The following is a 19159-nucleotide window of genomic DNA, read 5'->3' as shown; positions in this document are numbered from 1 at the left end:
GCACCCAGTCACAGCGTTGGATTCTGTAGGGGGAGCCTGAAGGCCCCCATGGTCCCAGCTGGTTCTCCTCTCTCTTATGTGGGAGCTAGCATTGCTGTCACAGAGAGGGAGCTGCTAAAGCAACTCCCTCTCTGTGAGAGCAGTTTCCTCTGTGTGCCTGCCTCCATCTCCGTGGGCAGGCACACAGAGGAAACCTCCGCTCTGAGGAAGGGAGAGCTGTTTGACTCTCACATAGAATTAGAATAAAGCCCTGGGGAGGTGGTGGTCCCCAGGACTGAGGGGTGCCATGTGCCCCCCCCACATAAAATTAGAATAAAGCCCCGGAGGTGGTGGTCCTTGGGGCTGTAGGGGGGCATGCAACCCTTTTACATAGATTTAGATTCAAGTCCGGGGGAGGTTGCAGTCTCCAGGCCTGCAGGAGGCCCTGGTGGCCCCCCCTTACAAATCATGAAAGCCCCAGGGAGGTGGTGGTACTGGGAGCTCCAGGAGGACTGGGTGGCCCCCGCATTATATTAACATTTCCCCCAGGACTTGGACTACCCAGGGCTTCAGAATTATGAAGCACGGGCAACCACTCTTAGTTTTGTTTTAATTTTCCCCAGATACGCTGTGAATTGCGGTGAAAATGTAAAATATAATCATTTATGAGCCTTTGGGATCCCAGCACCAGAGGTAAGGGGTCAGGGTATTGTGGGCAATAGTTTTTTTTAATCAGTTTTTGTACGTTTTAGTTTTTTTTGTTTTTAAGGAGATGTTGTTTGTGTTGTTCAAAACTTCAAGTTGTTTGTTTTTGTTGTACCCTTTTAAAATATCTTTGAAATCCAAAAAAATAATATTCTGCAAACACAAAACAATAATGTAGAAGTCCATAGAGAGTGAATGGTTCACTTTTAAAACAGCACACCATCTCTCCTGACAGCCCCTTCCAGTTTGGACACTGGGTGTGAAGGGATTTAGTAATGGACCCATGTCTCTCAACAGATGTTTTCTCAGAGTGAACAGATTGTTTGGTTCAGATCAGAAAGAGCTATCTGTGTATTGACACTTCTGAAGCAAATAAGGCATTTATGTTGAAGGATCTATTCAAACACTAGGGGCCAGATGTATCAAACAGTTTTGCCCATTCTGTGTCTATCGGGAAACTTGTTCATACATAGGTCTTCTATTATCACTCTTTAACCATCCACACATTCTCCATAGCTCAGTGTCAGGAGAGAGGGGTTCCTTTTCCCATAAGTATACAGGTTAAATGCTCCTTTTATATGACAACATAGCCTCTCTGCTGAATTGTCTGTTTGCTGTGATGGCTGGCTGTGTGAGGCTTTACTGAGAAAGTCATCCCTCTCTAAAGATGTTTTCTCTGAATAGGGTGTTTAGCTCAGTACAGTGAGACCACCCTCTCTAATGGTTCCTCTGAAGAAAATACACTCTCCGTAGAAACATTGAAAGAAGAAGTAGGTCCTGTGCGTAATATTTGAGCATGCCACATATTATGCATGGTAGAGTTTCATCAAACATTGATCCTATCTTGTACTACCTGATAACACAGTTTCTCTAAGTGACAGCTCAACAGAGACCAACGGCTTAGTGAAGATGGCCTTTGAGAGCTGGTGCCACTTGTGCTACATTGTTTTATAAACAGCAAGGTGTCTACTAATATCTTTAAACAGAGTAAAGGGTGTCTGTAAAAGGCCTCAGACAAACACTAGCCACTGTGGTACTATACTTTACCAGAGGGGAGATGAGGGATAATACATTTTGATATAAAACCAGGAGTTTGTAATATAATTCTATTGAGAGTGATTAGCTCATTTATCTCAGAACATTCCCTCTCTGCTAGTAGATCTGTAGAAGTTATAGGTGAGGTTTAAATCAGTCTAGGGAGTAAACAAACACTAGGCCTTCTGCTATCAGATTTAAGCAAGGTACACTTTGGTTGAGGTACTGTTTCATGAAAGAGTAACTCCCTCTTACACAAGCCCATACGGAGCGGATGGTTCATATTTAAAACAGCACATTATCTTTCCTGATAGCCCTCTACAAGTTTAACTCTGGGTGTGAAAGGATTTAGCAATAGACCCAAGTCTCTTAAGAGATGCTTTCTCAGAATAAATAGGGCATTTGGTTCAGGCCAGAAAGAGAGATCTGCATACTGACACTTCTGAAGAAGAAAAGGGATGTATGCAGAAAGATCTTTGCAAACACTAGGCTCTCTATTATCACACCTTAATCAGCCTCAGATTACATAATATTCAGTTTCAGGAGTGAGGTCCTCCTTTTCCTAGAAGTCTATGCAGTCTAAATGCTTTTTTAATGATATTGGAACCTCATAACACTAAAACACTCAAGTAATAAAATACCGTCTCTGATGGGACCTCAGCACATATTAAATACTGCATGCAAAATACTCCTCCATTTAAACAGTACAAGTAAAACACCTTTCTAACAAAATAGCCACTCTATAGAGACCTGTCCATATGTTGAATGCTGGGAGTGTATAGATAAAATATAGTGCAATTTGTTAAAACCTTCAGTGTACATTATACAACTTTATAGAGTATGAATACTTCAGTTTACTTTCAACATGCACTCTCCACAAAACAAATTTGTACAGGGTGAAGCCACTACATTAAACAGTTTAGTAACTAATTCATTCTTTAATCCATTTCCATTTATTTAATTGTTGTTAGCCTATCCGGCCATAACAATAATCACACAATAAATATCAGTCCATCACACTCGGTAAAAATCACATTGAATAAAATGTCTCAATAGAAAGGGAAAACTGTGCTTGAATTTTTGATTTAACATGTGCCGAAATGTATCCGATTTGCCCTGCATTATCATAAAACTTAATGTATAGCCATAATTTGCATAAAACTTAACTTATTCTAGAAAAACATTATAAATCTAATATTTAAATATCTTGTTCTGGCACAAATCATTTGGGACCTTACGGTGCCTGCCAACCGTTTAATAAAAGCCCGATGCCTAACCCAGTTTTACAACACCCTGCACCGATTTCCCAGGCTAGATAGCTATGGGATAACACAAGTAGTTATGCTTGTGCCAACTGTGGGTGCATTGTTGAGCGTAACTTCCATGCTTCCAATATATAAGTTGAAACTTTTGTCACAATGTGTTTCTCGTCTGATCGCATACATAACACTTCCGCCTCATTGCACTTCCTAACTCCGTAGGATCTAAAAAGTGGACGTAAATACAATTTGCTGAGTTTAAGCATGAAGTGACATAATAAAAGGAAGTGGGAAAGTGTTTCTGGGCCACCATTAAGACATGGACAACATTCTAATCTACCCGGAGGAACGGGTTGCCATCTGTTGGTCACCGCCATCACAGGTAGTGTGCCCATGCGGAATTTAAAATAGAGAACCCTTTTTTCCTCAGGATAAATACTGTCTATGAATATTGCTGGTTTAAGCTCTTGGTTAAACAAAATATAGCGCTTAAATAAAGGGCTAAGTGTCTCACACATACTCTCAGTCTTTTGCTCCCAATATGCCTTTTTTATGACAGCTAAACTAGGCCTTCTGATTTTTTCTGGATGGAGCCAGAGGTCTTCCTGGCCGATAGCAGCCAGGGTAGTTGAGATGTGTTTGAACCAGGGCAATTTCTGATGGCTTTGTAGCTTCATGATGTCCTTAAGTACGTCTCTATATGGTTTGAGTTCCTCTTTTGACCAAATACGGATCCAGTATCTTATTGGAGCCAGAGCAATGTAGTCCTCAACCTTTCTCATTTGTAGATCAATTCTTATTGCGTTCATTGGTGTGGCATTGCCTAAACAAAGTAATCGGCGTAAAGATTTATTCTCGGTTACTTGTATTGATGGAGTCTTTCTGAATCCCCAGATCTCTGCGCTGTAAAGTGCTGCGGCTCTTGCTTTTGTTTTGTATGCGAGCAGTGCAGAACTCACAGAATGGTTGCCTGTAGCTTTTGCAAATCTGAGTACTGCTCCAGCTTGTTGGGCCAAGGAGATGCTACTTTCATAAATTTGTGGTTTCCATGTCTGTTTTTCGTCTAATCTGCAACCCAGGTAATCATAAGTAGCCACTCGGGCCAAAGGCTTGTTGTTTGCCCTAAAGGTCGATTGCATCGTCTGTTTTTGGTTAAGAATCATAAACTTTGTTTTCCCCTCATTGATTACCATGCTCCTTGAGGTGCAAAATGATTCGAAACCCCTGAGTAGTCGATGCATTGCTATCTCCGTTCTTGCCAGTAGTACAGCGTCATCAGCAAAGAGCAGGATAGGTATACTTTCATTGGCTAGTTTTGGCACATCCAGATTTAATTCCCTCAGGTCTTGACTTACTTCATTTATATAACAATTGAATAAGGTTGGGGCCAAAACACAGCCTTGTTTTACGCCTCGCTCGATTGGAATTTGTGCCGTAAAATCATTTCTCGTAGTATATCTGACCCTGGCAGTATTTCCTGTATGCAGTAGAATTAACAGCCTTAACATTTTTCCCTGTATGCCCATTTCCGACAATAACTGCCATAATGTTTGGCGGTTTACGCTGTCAAAGGCTGTTTGAAGATCCACAAAGACCAGATATAATGGACAATCTTTTAGGGTGGCGTATTTAGCGCAGATCATGTTTAGCTTAAACAGTTGATCTGTTGTACTTTGGCCTCTCCTAAAACCAGCTTGGTGTGTTGATATTAAATCTCCATCCTCTAGCCATTGGTCTAGGCGCGACTGAATCATTTTGGCAAAAATCTTTCCAACACTATCAAGCAGTGAGATAGGCCTGTAATTGCACACCATGTCCCGAGGCCCTTTTTTGTGAATTGGAACAATTATTGATTTCTTCCAGGAAGTAGGGATTACCTCGTGGTGCCAAACACTGTTGAATAGACGGGCTAGAGCAGGTAGCCATAACGTTAGCTGGTTACGGTAAGCGTCTGAAGGGATACCGTCTGGGCCTGCAGCCTTGTGCGGCTTTTGGAGGAGAATAACTTGTTTAATCTCTTTCTCACTGAATTCCGGTATTAACTCCATTGCACATGGAATGGCATGGGTTACTTGCATGGAATTTGTGCTGGGGAATTCGTTAGGGACTAGTTCATTCTGGGTTTCATTTACTGATCTAACAAGCCGATTTGAAGGTACTGCATAGGTCTTTTGAAGTGGAAATACCTTACTTGATCTTTGATTTCTGCCTGCCAGCCCTTGAGTAAGACTGTTTGGGTTATTGGTACTCCCGGATGCCGTCTTGGCAACTTTCTGGTACAAGGCGGTAAAATGCTTTACCCAAAGTTGTGGGTTGATATTCAGTTCTAGGTTTTTCGAAGGACCTTCGCATCCCCACCTGACTATCTCCCAAAACTTTTTGCAGTTCCCTGCCGATATTGCCTGCAGTAGAATTTTCCAGAGTTTATGTGGGAATATCTTCCTTTTGTGTCTCAGTAATTTTTTGTACTGTTGCCTGCATTCATGAAAATATTGCTCATTAAAGTCATTCAAATGCCGATTCTTTAGTGCTTGTGATAAGGTCTTTTTTAGTTTCAAACACTCTTCATCGAACCAGCCCTCCATCGTTTTAGGATTAATTTGAAGATACTTGGTCTTTTCCTTTGTTGTTTGTAATAGCAGATTATTAAAGTTATGCAGTAGGGGTAAAGCTTTGTTAACTGGTAGATTTAAAAACGTGCTAAGTGATAGCAACCAGGTTTGACTAGGTGCGCTCGTATAAGGTTCATCCTCATTTGACCTTAATATGTTTTTCCTATTTGGTCTCATGGTTATTGTTAAGCTATTTCCGTTGAATGGAGACTCTGCCTTCCCTGGGCTCGTGTCCGGATGGACTATCCATTAGCAGTGGGTCGTGATCACTCTCAATCCTGTCCCTTATTTCCATATCGATGACATAATGCCAGGCTTCAATGTTTATTGCCATGTAGTCGATTATACTTTGCCTTTTTCCAGTTCGAAAGGTAGATTTAAAAGTTCTATCTGAATTTGTTCTTCCGTTTAATGTGCGGATTCCTCCTTCTATTAATGCTTCAAAGATTAGTTCTCCTTTCTTGGAGGCTTTACAACATTGGATGAGGGGCGTTAGAATATTCCAAGCGTGGTCTTCCTCTACTACTTGTTCATCCCAGAGGATAGAATGAGGTTTAGTGTTGAAGTCACCGCATATCAGAAAAAAGGTTTTACAAGACTGGGGAGAGCGGTTGTTCGTATGACCTAGTGCTGGGTTCCTCCAACCCGTAGTTCTTTTATTTAGGATATGTTCCTTAAGGAGCCGCACACCTGGCATGACTTGGACCCGGCTAATAGGAGGGAAATACACATTTACTATTTCGAGTGACCACTCCTCATATTTTACTGCAAGCGTCTGGATTTCCTTGCTTAATACAGCATTAGTTACTACGGAGTTTCCAAGTAGTGAAGTTCTGATCCAAATGATCAGGCCTCCCGATGGTCTTCCTTTTTTTTGCTTGATAGCAGGTGAGTGGAAAGTGGAGAACCCATCTAGGTCAATAGCATTAGTAGACCAAGTTTCTTGGAAACAGCTGATGTCTTGTTTTTTAATGAATTCAATCCAGTCCTTAACTTCCATTTTGCTTTTTAAGCCTGCAATGTTCCAGCTTAGAATTTTTAATATGGGACTAGTTTTATCTTTTATGTTCAAGCCGTCCATTTTTTGCTACAAGCTTCTAGATGGTTGATCTTCGTAATTCTAAGACTGTGGGGGATTGCCCCTGCTGTTTCTAGGGGAATTGGCCAACAGGCAGAACCTCATATTGCTCAGATTTATTCGTTCAGGGATTTGTTGTTTGGAGCTAATTGCTCCCTGGAGTATCGAACCAGAATTGCCTTTTACCTCTTGCCTACCCAACATGTTTTGGTTTGAAGCTTTTTCAAGAAATATTGTTGGATATGGTTCCTTTTGTGGAATAGCAATAGATATTCCCCAGGTCTTCATCATGTTAGAACATTTTAGGATCTGTTCTGCTATCCAAGGTGAGGCCCAGACTGTTTCTGTTGATTCCCCGTTCTCTAATTCTTTTTTTGGTATGAATCTTACTGAGAGGAGGTCTTTGGTTGTTACATTCTGTACGGCTGGCAGGGAGTTGACCAAATGTAGGATTTTAGACCTGTTCAGGATGTCATGACTTCCTCTTGAGGAGTACTCAGGGATAAACGTGATCGTGGCTTCAAGCTCTTTAGTCATTTCAGTGCGGATCTCAATATGCCCACTACCTCCCTGCGACCGTCTTCCTTGGAGTTGATTATCTTCATTTTGTCTGTTTTGAGTGGTAACTGCCCGACCAGTCAATGTTCGTTCTACCTGGCCTTTTTCCCTCCCAAGTTGCAACTCTTTGTTCCTATGTTCTTCATGAGGTTGCCTTTTTGGAGGCCAATTATCCCTTTTTCCTTTAGTTTCCAGGTCCAGCGCTGGGCGCGGAAGGGCAAGCGAATCAGTGATCCACCCAGGCTGGTTACTGAGATTGGGATTTCCAGGGCTAACCTGAGAGCAGTATTTTACCTTTGTCCAGGGTGCGGGAACCGGGGCTATTGTGTTGTCCACGCACACGGTTGTTCTTATACTTTGTTTGCTTCCTATGCACTCTGGGGTCTCTGCCCTTCTGCTTTCACCTTTGCTGTTGTCTTGTTCTACCCCCTCAGTAATGGAGTTCGGAGGCTGCTGGCGTTTTCCATAGTGGTCTCCTACTGTATTTGAGTAATGTACCTGGGCTGAGTGTTCTATTTTTATAGCTGGGAGGTACTTATCGATGCCGGTACTTGATTTTGATGTTTCTGGGCTCCATTTGGGTTGTCCATTGACTAGGGAGTCGTTTGCCTCATTTGTCCCATGATTTGTACCAGGATCTTTTTCAGACCTCCTTCCTTTATCTAAGTCATGCCCAGATGCTTGGTATCCCCTGGGGCCAATGGGTATACGGTTTATATGGGAATGGTGAGTGCAACTTTTGTCGCACAGTAATCCAGGATTTTTATTTATGAAATTAATGACTTTGTCAGTAGGTTTCTCGAGACTCTCAGACTTAATGTTTTCATCTCTATGCTGCTGTTGGGCAGACTCATCACCTATGTTCCTGGCATGTTTGAAGCCTTTTTTGCTGGTACTTTTTTATTTCTTCTAGCTTTTTTCCATGTGTTTTTCCATCTGCCTATTGGTTGAGACCTTTTACTCGGGGTCCTTTTTTCTACTGTATTTGAGGCTTTGATTCCAAATTCAGGACTTCCGTTGGTTCTATCCATCTTGTCTGTCTGGTTTTTTGCATCTGGGCAATTCTCTCGTCCTGGGCCAGAGTGCCCTTCTCTATCTTCTCTGTCTCTTGGCCTTTCAGTTAATCTCGATTCTGTTTTTCCTGACTCGTGATTGCACACCTGTGTGCTTTTAAGGCTATGTTTGCAATCTTCGATTATGTCTTTGATTACTTTCGGGACTTCCAGTAGTTTTTCCAGCAGTGGTCCACAGGCTTGTCTATCCGTCTTGTCCATTTTGTCAGCCACTGCCTGGTGCAACAGGTTTTCCCTTATTATGCCCTCTACTAGGGCCATCCTGTAATCTATAGTCTGTATTGAGGTTGTAAATTGTTTAGTCAGCTCAAGTTGATCGTCGAATTTTTGAGACTGGGCCATGATCGTTGTTGCAATTGAGCCCAGTGTTGTACATATAACTTTCATGATGCTAAGAATTGGTTGATCTAATGAGAGATCATCTCTGTTTCCCCAATTTTGCCCACTTTGCTCGTTGGTTATCTGGCCTTCTAAGTTCTTATCGTCCTCTCCTCTGTGGCCTTTTATTATGCTGCCTTCCAGGAAGTTTAGATCTTCTGATGTTATACTGTTTAGTTGGGGGTCTATATTGCCAATAACGGAGTTGTCAGGCGAGGACAGCTCCAGACTAAAGGAACTACTATTGAGTCTGCACAGCGTTAAATTAGTTTTTACAGTTTGGCTTTCGCAGTGAAGCTGTGGCACTGAAAGTTTATGGGTCTGTTTAGGTGGTAATTGTTCTATTTCAGGACCCATTATGTTTTGGAGTACTATAAGTTCTGCTTGGGCACATCGTGGAGGGAGTGTTAATGAGGAATTCCCGGAGTTTAATAGTCCCATTTGGGGTTCAGGATAAGGTGATTCATTGCTTTTTCTTTGCTCTCCCGAAAAATTGCCCCACTCTGGGAAGTTATTTGACTCCACTTCGCCATCCCCGAGGGGGTTATTCATTGGACAGGATAGTCGCGATAAACCAGCCGATCGCTGCTGGAATAGGCGAATATCCTGGTGCCCGGTCTCTGAGAGCTCCAGTTCACCCCCCCCCCCCCCCCACGTTATTGCCACCCTTTTCCCCCGATGACTGTAATGGGAGGTCACTAGCTTTGGAACTTTGCGTTTGCGGCTGTTCAGAGTTTAAGTTCACTTGGTTATAGTAGTTAGTAATGGTGTTTATCTTTAATTTAGTTTTCCTTACTCCCGTGGTCCCACCCGGGCCCGGGTGCATCAGTGTATACTGTTGTCTCCTACACAGAGGACTTACAAGGCCCCCCACAGTTTCTCCTGTAGTTTCTCCTGCGTTCAGTATTGCACAGCCCATATCATCGGAGTCAGTATGGGCTGGCAGCAGAGGCACTGACACCGCTTCTGGTGTCCCATCCAACTCTTCTCCTGGTTCGCTTTCGTAGCCGGGAATCCCGATTTGGACACCCTCTGCTGTGACCTCTCCTTGATTTATGAATCCCCCCTGGGATAACTGGATGATTCCAGGATCCTGGTCCTGGTCCTGGCCCTGGTCTAACCCCAGATCTTGTGAACTGTTGGATTCCTGCTCTGATCTTTGGAATTTCACTAGGTGAACGAGTGCCTCTTGTCCCAACCATCTTCGAGGGTTTCTCCGTTCTCCGTTCACCGTCCGCCGTCCCCCCCCTTGGTTCCTTACTTACTTCCTTACTTAGTCTTTAGGAGAGACCACCAACCGGACCACCAGCAACGCCAGGTCCGAGGCCGAGGCTAGAGCTGGGGCTGGGTGAGGCGACGCGACTAAACACCAGCACCAGGGCTGGGACCGTAGCCGAAGCAGAGGGTAGAAGCGGGGGGGGGATCAAGTGGCCAAGGAGTGTCCTGCACAACAAGATCCGACCAGGGAGCCCCCCAGAAACAGCAGGAGTAGCTGCTCACCCGGTCTCTCCCGGTCTGCTCACCTGGTCTGCGGGGGTCCACAGGGGAGGGCAGCAAAACTCCCTCTGACTCTCCTTCAGGCTCCTCCTGGCTCCTCAATCCGGGTCAAGACAGCAAATCTGGCACTGGAAAGGAGCAGGGGAGGCACCCTCAGCCGGAATGCAGCCGGGACACACACCGGCGAAAAGCAGTCCTCCCCCGGCTAGCACCCCCCAAAAATCGCCGCAGCTCGGACTCCGCAGCAGATCCAAGATGTGAGCCACCCGGCACCAGCGTCCACCAACGTCGCTTCTTTAATCAAACATATTGTCTCTGAGTAAGCTGCATTTATGATTGAATTGAAAGTGCAAAACACACTCTAGTATATGTTTAACTGTTTTTAGTGCTTTTAGTTGCTATTTTGCATTTTAAAATTGCTAAATTACTAATACTGGCACAATAAACAAATATATTGAAAATTGTTTCTAAATATATTATTTTATTTTAATATTTAGACAGAGGCTTCATAATTAAATTACAGTTTATCTTACTTACCTGAAAATAGAGCTGTGTCTTGAAGGTAACTGAACACATCAATCACTTTTATCAAAAGTCAAATGACCTCTGCTGAGCACAAGTCAAAGAGATTACACTTGCTTCAATTCCACACCAGCAAGGGCAATCTCAGGTGTCTGAGGTTAAGTAACGCATACTCGTATATGAACCCTTAAGCCTTCCAGCCAATCACATCAAAGCTTTTTAAAAAAAAAATCACTATTGGATTCTTCCACACTTCATATACCTTAATCCCATATAATATCAGTGGTAACCTTATATTTTTGCTTTATAATTCATTGTGACTACCTGTGCTTTACTGTTATTGCTTTAAGGTTGTTTTACTGGTACTGGTACTGTGGTAATAAATGTTTTTTTTTTCTACCCCTGTACAATCTGACTTGGGAGTATCTCGTGAGATCAAAAGTAACACCTTGTGCCAGGGTCACTCAGTTAAGTTCCATGCAACGCACGCTAGAGTATCGTAGGATCGTATGAGGATCCCCCTCACAACTTTTCCCAGACTCACTAGTATGCCTATTAGGGTGGGGAAGGGGAAGATATTCACTTCACGTGTAAGACCTCACTATTTCATGGCAAGTATAAAAAGTACTGGGCTCTCCACAGAGACCTCTCCCCATGGAAAGAAACATATATCTTAGGGTGTGAGAATGGAATTTCTTGTCCAATCACTGCTCTCCCCAGCATGACAGACATATACAGTAGTGTGTAGGGAAACATTGTCCTCTCCACTAACACCTTGCTCCAGGACAACATGAATGTCTAGTGCAGTGTGGGCAAGCAGTGGCGCCTCTACTGACGCCTCTCCATAGAGCAGCAGGGATATGCAGTGGTGTCTGGAAAGGGAGTGACCTGTCTGCTAATACATCTTACCAGAGTGTTTGTAATAGGCTTTCAGAAAAGGTTATCTCTCTGCTCATACCTCTTCCCATGCTGACAGGTATGCATAGTAGGCTGTGGGGAGGAACTGCCATGTTTGCTGATACATCTGACTTGCATGATAAGTCTGCACACTGCAGTGTGAGGAGGGCCTGGCCCTTCTCCTGTGAGCTGTCTATTAGATGATTGGTGTGCAAATTAGACTTTGAAAAGTGGCTTCCGTCTCTGGTCACACTTCTCCCCAGGATGACAGATTTACAAGTAAGGAGTAGAGATTAAATTACCTCTATGCTGAGAAGTCTATCTTGCATAACAACTATGAAGACTAGGGTATCAAAACACACTGCCTTATCTGCTGAGGCATCTCCCCATAGTAACATATGTGCAAAGTAGACTGTGGGTAGAGACTGTTCTCTCTTCTCATAGCTCTGTTCGTAGTGATGAATGCCCATAGTAGAGTATAAAATGGAGTATCCTCTCTGTTGAAAATTGTGTCTTGCACAATTGTTGTCCATACTTGACGATGCTACTGTTCTAGGGGGGAACATGGCAGCCAGTTAGAGAGCTGGTCCGCGAGCTCTCCGTCGGACGCAAGGTGAGGCGTTGTGACGCTGCGGCGCCGGCATCAGAGAGAGAGTCTGGATCGAGGAAACGGAGCGTGCGAGCGAGGAGCCGCAAGGAGTTCTCAAGCTGCACCTTTTTTCGGCCCTGGACGAGTCATAAAAAAAAATACGGCGGGTGAGAAAGACGTGCCTGGGGAGACGCGCGCTCCGGCGAAGGTTGACGAGGAGCGGTGTTGGAAGCGCGCGTCGGATTCCAGCATATGGGCAGAGGCTGCGAGGGGTGTGCGCCGTGGGAGACGCTATACCTCTCCCTGCTCTCTTCGTGGAGCATTACCAGAAACTCCTGGGCTTTCTCTCAGGAAAAACCTGGGTGGAAGTTGGAGGAGAGGAGTTGGAGACTGCACAAGAGCGTCACAGTGCATGTCGCCGGTCAAGCGTCGCCCCAGGGGCGCCCGGGCAGAGGTCGGTGAGTTGGAGAGCGTAAAGAAAGGTAAGCCTGGCCCCCTGGGGGCGAGTATTACTCCCCATTTACTAGCAACGGCTACAAACAAAAACAGAGGTGAAAGTGCATTTGAGACTTGCAGCAAAGGTGGCGAGAGGAGGGGGCTGAACCTAAAGAACTACCCCTGGAGGGTTCCCAATTTTTTTCAAAGGAGGGTCGGGCTGGTCCTACGGGGAAAAGTGAGTTTTTGATTACTAGATACTTTCAGAATACAACCCTCCCCCCGCAGGGCACGGCTGACGTTCGATTTTCTTTAGGTGGTCTGGGGTCAACACAACAACTTACGGGCCCTGATAGTAATATGCTAGACCAGCCAGCTGAGGACCCAGTAGGACAAATGAGGCCTCTTCTGCCACACCAACTTTGGCAGAGGTAGAGTTTACTCCCTCAGTTGTTTCTGCGACTAATAGCTCAGACATGCAGGATTTGCTAATTTCTCTCACTAAAGAGATTAGGGAGAAGTTCGAGATCTCAGAAAACAATCAAGTTAAAATTTAAGCCTGTGAAGTGTTGGAGAGTAAAATTAATTTATTAACTGATAGGTTGGGTAAGCTGGAAGCTGTGGTGGAGGCCCAGGAGGAGCGGTTGTTGGTGCATACTAAGGATATCTCACAGCTAAAACTTGGAGAAAAAATGTTGCAGGATAAGTTGGAGTCGTTGGAGAACAATATGAGAAAAAACAATATTAGGCTGCTGGGAGTTCCTGAGGGCTTGGAAGGGGAGGATATTAAAGGGTATGTGATTTCACTGATCAGGGAGGCTATTCCGAGCTTAGCTTCTTTGTATTTGCAAGAGGATATCCAAAGAGTCCATCGGGATCCATTTAGGAAGAACCCCGGAAGGAAAAACCCCAGGAGGATTTTGATAAACTTTGCTACATATACAATTAAGGAGAAAATCCTGTCCGAAGCCCTTAAAGTCGGAACTTTCTCTAAAGGAGATTGGTCTTTTCGTGTGAGATCGGATGTGTCTAGAGCGACGTTGGATAGGCAGTGGGAATTGGGGAACTTCATGCAAGAGCTTCGATCTCTTGGGGCCACGGTACAGTTAAGGATTCCGGCTGCTTTACGCATCATGTGGAGAAATAAAATGCACAGTATGAGAGATCCGGGGGAGGTTAGGGCTTTTATAGAGCAGATTAAGGCGTCTCAGTAGGAAATGGGAAATGATGTCCGACGGAGAGCTCAAATAAGGATAGCATGATGGTTATCCTAAAAGAAGCAGGGAGGGTTCCCCTGGGGTGGGGTTTTGGTTGGGTGGTGGTTTGGTGGGTGAAGGGGTGGCTTTGCACTGGGTGTAGGGGCATGTGGGTACAAAAAGATAAAAATAAGAGAGTCCTCATAATCTGTTTAGATAGGAGGGGGGAGGATAGTGTTCAGATTTATTTTTTTGAAGATGGCTAAGTACAGAAGATCACAGTTAAAGATTCTCTCATGGAATGTTAATGGTTTAAGGGTGATGCATTGAAGGAGGAAGATTTTTGAGTATCTAAGATTGGCCGAGGAAGAGATAATTATACTGCAGTAAACTCACTTACAACGAGAGGAGTGGGAAAATTGGCTTAAACGAATGAAGTGGGTGTTATATAGTGCGTGCTCTACTCAATCTTGTGTAGTCAAAGGTGTGGCAAATTTGTTTAAAAAGTCTATAAGGTTTAAGGTAGGTAATGTGCAAGTAGATTCCAGGGGTAGATGGGTAGTGGTGGAAGTGTGTGTATATGGATACTGGGTCACAGTGGCAGGTTAATATGGCCCAAATTTAGATGATCCAACACCATTCCAAGAATTATATAATATTCTACTCTTAGCTAGGTATCCGGTGGTGTTAGGAGGTGATTTCAATATACTGTTGGATCCTGCTCTAGATAAATCCACCCCTCGGGGTACTGTTAACTCATCTAAAACTCGGTCACAGGTGAAGCAGTCTATGCTAGATTAAGGATTGGTAGACATCTGGCATTGGAAAGGGGGTGAAGGATATAGATATACATTCTATAATAAAAAATATGGCCATAAATCTAGAATAGATTTCTTCCTAATACATAAGAGCTTGTGTACAGATGTGATAAAAGTAGCTCATATACCAGCACACCTCTCGGATCATTCAGCTTTAAAGTTACATCTAGATAATCTGGGTATTAAGGTGGAGAATCCTGGTCTTAGGTGCACAATAAATCGCTCTTTATTTTTAGATGATTCAATAGTGGAGGTGCTAAAGAAAGATACGAGAGAGTATTTTGATTTGAATCGTGGATCAGCAAGTTTATGGTGTGTATGGGATGCTTATAAGGCATATATTAGAGGGAAACTTATTAGTTTGGCGGCCTATAGGCATCGAGAAAAAAAAGAGAAGTTAGGAAGTATTGAAACATCTATAAATACCTTACAGGTATTAATGCACAATGCACGAAGAGAAGGGAAGGAGGGGCAACTAGAGGAATTGGTGCGTCAAGAGGAAAAATTACGGCTGAAGTTAGATTTCTTTCTGGAGAATCGTAATAGATTAAAGTGGGAAAGTAGCCGGTACGCGCAGTATGAATATGGGGAAGGGTGCAGCAAACTGTTAGCTTGGAAAGTCAAGTCAGATTATTCAAATAGGTACATTTCATCGATCAAATTGGACACTGCAAGTCAGCCTTGTGTGGAGCAGTCAAAAATAGAGAAAGCCTTTGTGTCGTTTTTTCAAGAAATATATAAGGAGAATCTTGAAAACTCAGAGGAGAAGATCAGAGCATTTTTTAAAGAAGCCCATCTTCCTGTTTTGGATGACTCGGCAAGGCAGTTACTTGGTAGTGAGATAAGCGGGGGAGAGCTTGTTGAAGCTATAAAAGCTTTGAAGAAAGGGAAGGCAGTTGGGCCTGATAGTCTACCAAATGAGTTATATAAGGTACTGGGGGAGGAACTTATACCAATTTTACTGGAATTATTTAATTCTATGCTTCTAGCGAGGGCACAGGTACCTAAATCAAGGAACGAAGCTATAATTTGTTTATTGTTAAAACCAGGCAAGGATTCAATGTTATGTTCATCGTATAGACCTATTTCATTACTAAATTCAGATTATAAACTGTATACAGGGATCCTTTCCAGAAGATTAGGGAAATTATAGGTAACTTGGTTCACCCAGATCAGAAGGGTTTCATGAAAGGTAGACAGCTTTATGAGTTAACCCATGATTTACTTGCCGCAGTAGATTTGGCCTCACAGGAAAAGGCTCCGTTGCCGGTTTTGACTTTCGATGCAGCCAAAGCATTTGATTGTGTTAACTGGCTCTTTTTGCAGGTTGTGATGGATTCAGGTGGACTGGGAATTTCTTTTATCAGGGCTATTAGGGAACTGTATAGACACCCAACTGAGAGAATCTTGGTTAACGGTTTGTTGTCTCAAGAATTTAGGATTGGTCGAGGTACTCGACAGGGTTGTCCTTTGTCACCTTTGCTTTTTAATTTCTACATTGAACCTTTGGCAATTTTGTTACGGGCCTGCAGGGATATTCCCCCTTTTTGGAGTGGGGGTTGGGAAAAGAAAGTATTATTATACGCAGACGATCTGATGCTGTATACTAGTGATGTGGCGTGCTCCCTACCTATTATTAATACATTGATGGAGCAGTTTGGTGGAATTTCAGGTTATAGTATAAATACAGAGAAGACGGAAATTATGTGTTGGAATATGGTCTATGTTTCTCCGTTAGTTAAACAGGAGATTAAATATTTGGGAATCCAGTTTACGGCTGATCTTAGTGATGTGGCCAGGGTTAATTTTGACAGAACTTACATGGAAACTAAAAAACTTCTAAAGGCATGAGCCGCTCTTCCCCTTTCTATTATTGGTAGATCTAATATTTTAAAGATGTGCATTCTTCCAAAGTTTACTTTCTTATTTAATACTATTCCTTTGGAGTTCAAGTCGGGCTGGTTTCAAAAACTACAGGGGGACTTATCTACACTTGTTTGGGCTTCTAATGGAATAAGGATATCATGGAAGAAGCTATGTAGAAAGAAGGAGTGGGGGGGCATAGCATCTACAGATTTTTATTGGTATTATCTGGCTTTTCAACTAAAGAATATTAGAGTGTTATTGAATAAGAAGTCAGATTATTCGCCGGTCTGGAGAGCCTTGACGGCGCATCTTGCGGAAGGAGCTGATAATTTTCTATATAAATTTGGGCACCCAAAGTTTTTTAAGAAGGTTCGCTTGAAGATCCCCAGACATGCCTGTAAGTTCTGGATGCAATTTCGAAAGGTGTTAGGGATAACTTATTATTGCAGCTCTGCTCCCATTTGGGATTCACCAGGTACTCCTGATTGTCTTATGGATAAGTTATCAATTCCACTAAGAGTTAATGGTGTGGTAAGATGGGGGCAGATTATGGAAGATTCCAAATTAATATCTTGGTCTGCACTCCAGGAGTGTACAGGTGAGACAATTTCCAAGTTTAAGTATCTCAAATTATCTAGCTGGATTAAGTCTCGCCAAGTAGGAGAAATAGGGAGGAGTTCTTGGGAGGGGATACTAAATCAGACTTTTATTAAGAAGGAGATTGCCTTTTGGTATCATGCGCAGTTGGAAGTAGTAGAAGATGTTTTTTCTCTCCCTGTGTTGAAATGGGGGAAGATTTTTCCTACTGTAGAAATTACCTCTCTATGGCAAAAGTCATGTTCTGAGTTGTGGTGTACTATTAAATCAGCGGCATTGAAGAAGAACCATCTGTTTTATTTACATAGGTTATATTGGTCACCAGCTAGATTAACGGCTATTGGGAAAGTTAACAGAAATTTTCCACGGTGTGTGGATGTTAATGCAGATGATGTTCACATGTTTTGGCAATGTCCAAGTCTGAGTAAGTATTGGGAGGATATAGGAAGTATTCTTAGAGTAATCTTTGGTGATAACTTAAGAATATATCTTCTTATAGTAATGTTTGGGGTATGCGATCCAGATTTAAAGGTTCAGGAAGTGACTGTGCAGCAAGAGCATTTGTTGTTTGTATTAATGCTTTTGGCTAGACGGGAAATATGTTGTAAATGGGTGAACTCATTACCTCCCTTTGTCCAGGACTGGCAATCATCAGTAAAACGGTTATGTAATATGGAACAAATTGGCCCTCTTAGTAGAAGAGACGATTTTTTTGTTTTATTTTGTTTCCTCCTCTTAAAAATTAAGTCCAATGATTAAAACTCCCTCCACCTAAATGGGTGTCGCTTTGGTATGACCACAGCCTGAGTAAAACAGTAGGATGTGGCCGATGGCAGTCGGGGGGAAAATTGGTGCGTGTAAGACAGGTGGTGTGGCCCAGTGGTATTGTGGGCTTTGCTCTTGGATGCATACATCAAAGGCCTTTTGGCTCTTTTTCTTTTCTCTCTCTACCAAAGCCAGTGTGGTGGAATGAGGACAAAAAAAATAAAAAAATAAAAAATAAAAATTGTTGTCCATACTTGATTGTAGGGAAATACTCACCTCTCTTCAAGACATCTCTCAATGGTGACAGTCATGCATAATACTGTGTGTACAGCAGGTCATAGGAGTGCATATTAGAGTATAAAGATGCACTGATCTCTGTGCCAATACCTCTCTCTTCTATCAGAGGTCCCTATACTACAGTGTTGACAATGACCGATCTCTCTACTAACACCTCACTGGTGCATGACAGCTCACCATACCTGCATAACAAAATTATTGGCTTCACTATTACCTAGGATCTCTAGAATAGAAGCTGTGCGTACAACTCTAGAGATGCAGCAGCATATTTACAGTCCCTGAAGATGGAACTGACAGTTTGTATGAATACCGCAATAGTGTAATGAAATTGAAATTTATAAGTATTACGCAAACGTAAGTTTAAACTTTTTTATTACAACAAAACAATTAGACATTAATAGAGAACTAAAGCAATTATGTTAAACTATATGAACAACTACTAAACAAGCAGCTATATAACATAACATGTTTGTGCTCATTAGCAGGCACCAATGTCTCCCCTCTTTTTAGCTTTATTTGGCTACTGGAGTTTGATTTTTGTAGCACTTCTTTTCCAGTCTTTTAGCCACCTTAGCCTGCTAAAGATTCTTCAGTTTCCTGGTATGTATTAGCAGACTAGGTGGCAAGAAACTTTCAGCAATGCACCAAATCTATAAATTACAGTTCACAAAGCCAAGCTGGTACAGTGTTAGCTCATGCTGCTGAACTGCACAACAGTTCAGTCACTGCCATATCCTTCCAACCTGAAAACACTACGCTTCAAGACACAGTTACTGCTCAACTGTGCAATGGTCCTGTTTGTGTTAACAAGGGTCTCTTTGCTGTCTATGTAAGTAGCTAATTATTTAGTCACAGACAAGTTTCCATTTTTCTCATTAAAAAGACAAAATATAAAAACATAAAAGTTACATATTGATCAATAATTCATAACAGTGATACAGCACTCTGTTGTCTAAACATTTCTATATTTTTCACCCACAATCACATATTTATATCAGATGCA

The sequence above is a fragment of the Pleurodeles waltl genome, chromosome 4_1 (genome assembly GCF_031143425.1).
Source record: "Pleurodeles waltl isolate 20211129_DDA chromosome 4_1, aPleWal1.hap1.20221129, whole genome shotgun sequence".
Taxonomy (NCBI): Eukaryota; Metazoa; Chordata; class Amphibia; order Caudata; family Salamandridae; genus Pleurodeles; species Pleurodeles waltl.
The sequence above is the reverse complement of the archived record's forward strand: the minus strand, read 5'-3'. Positions refer to the sequence as shown.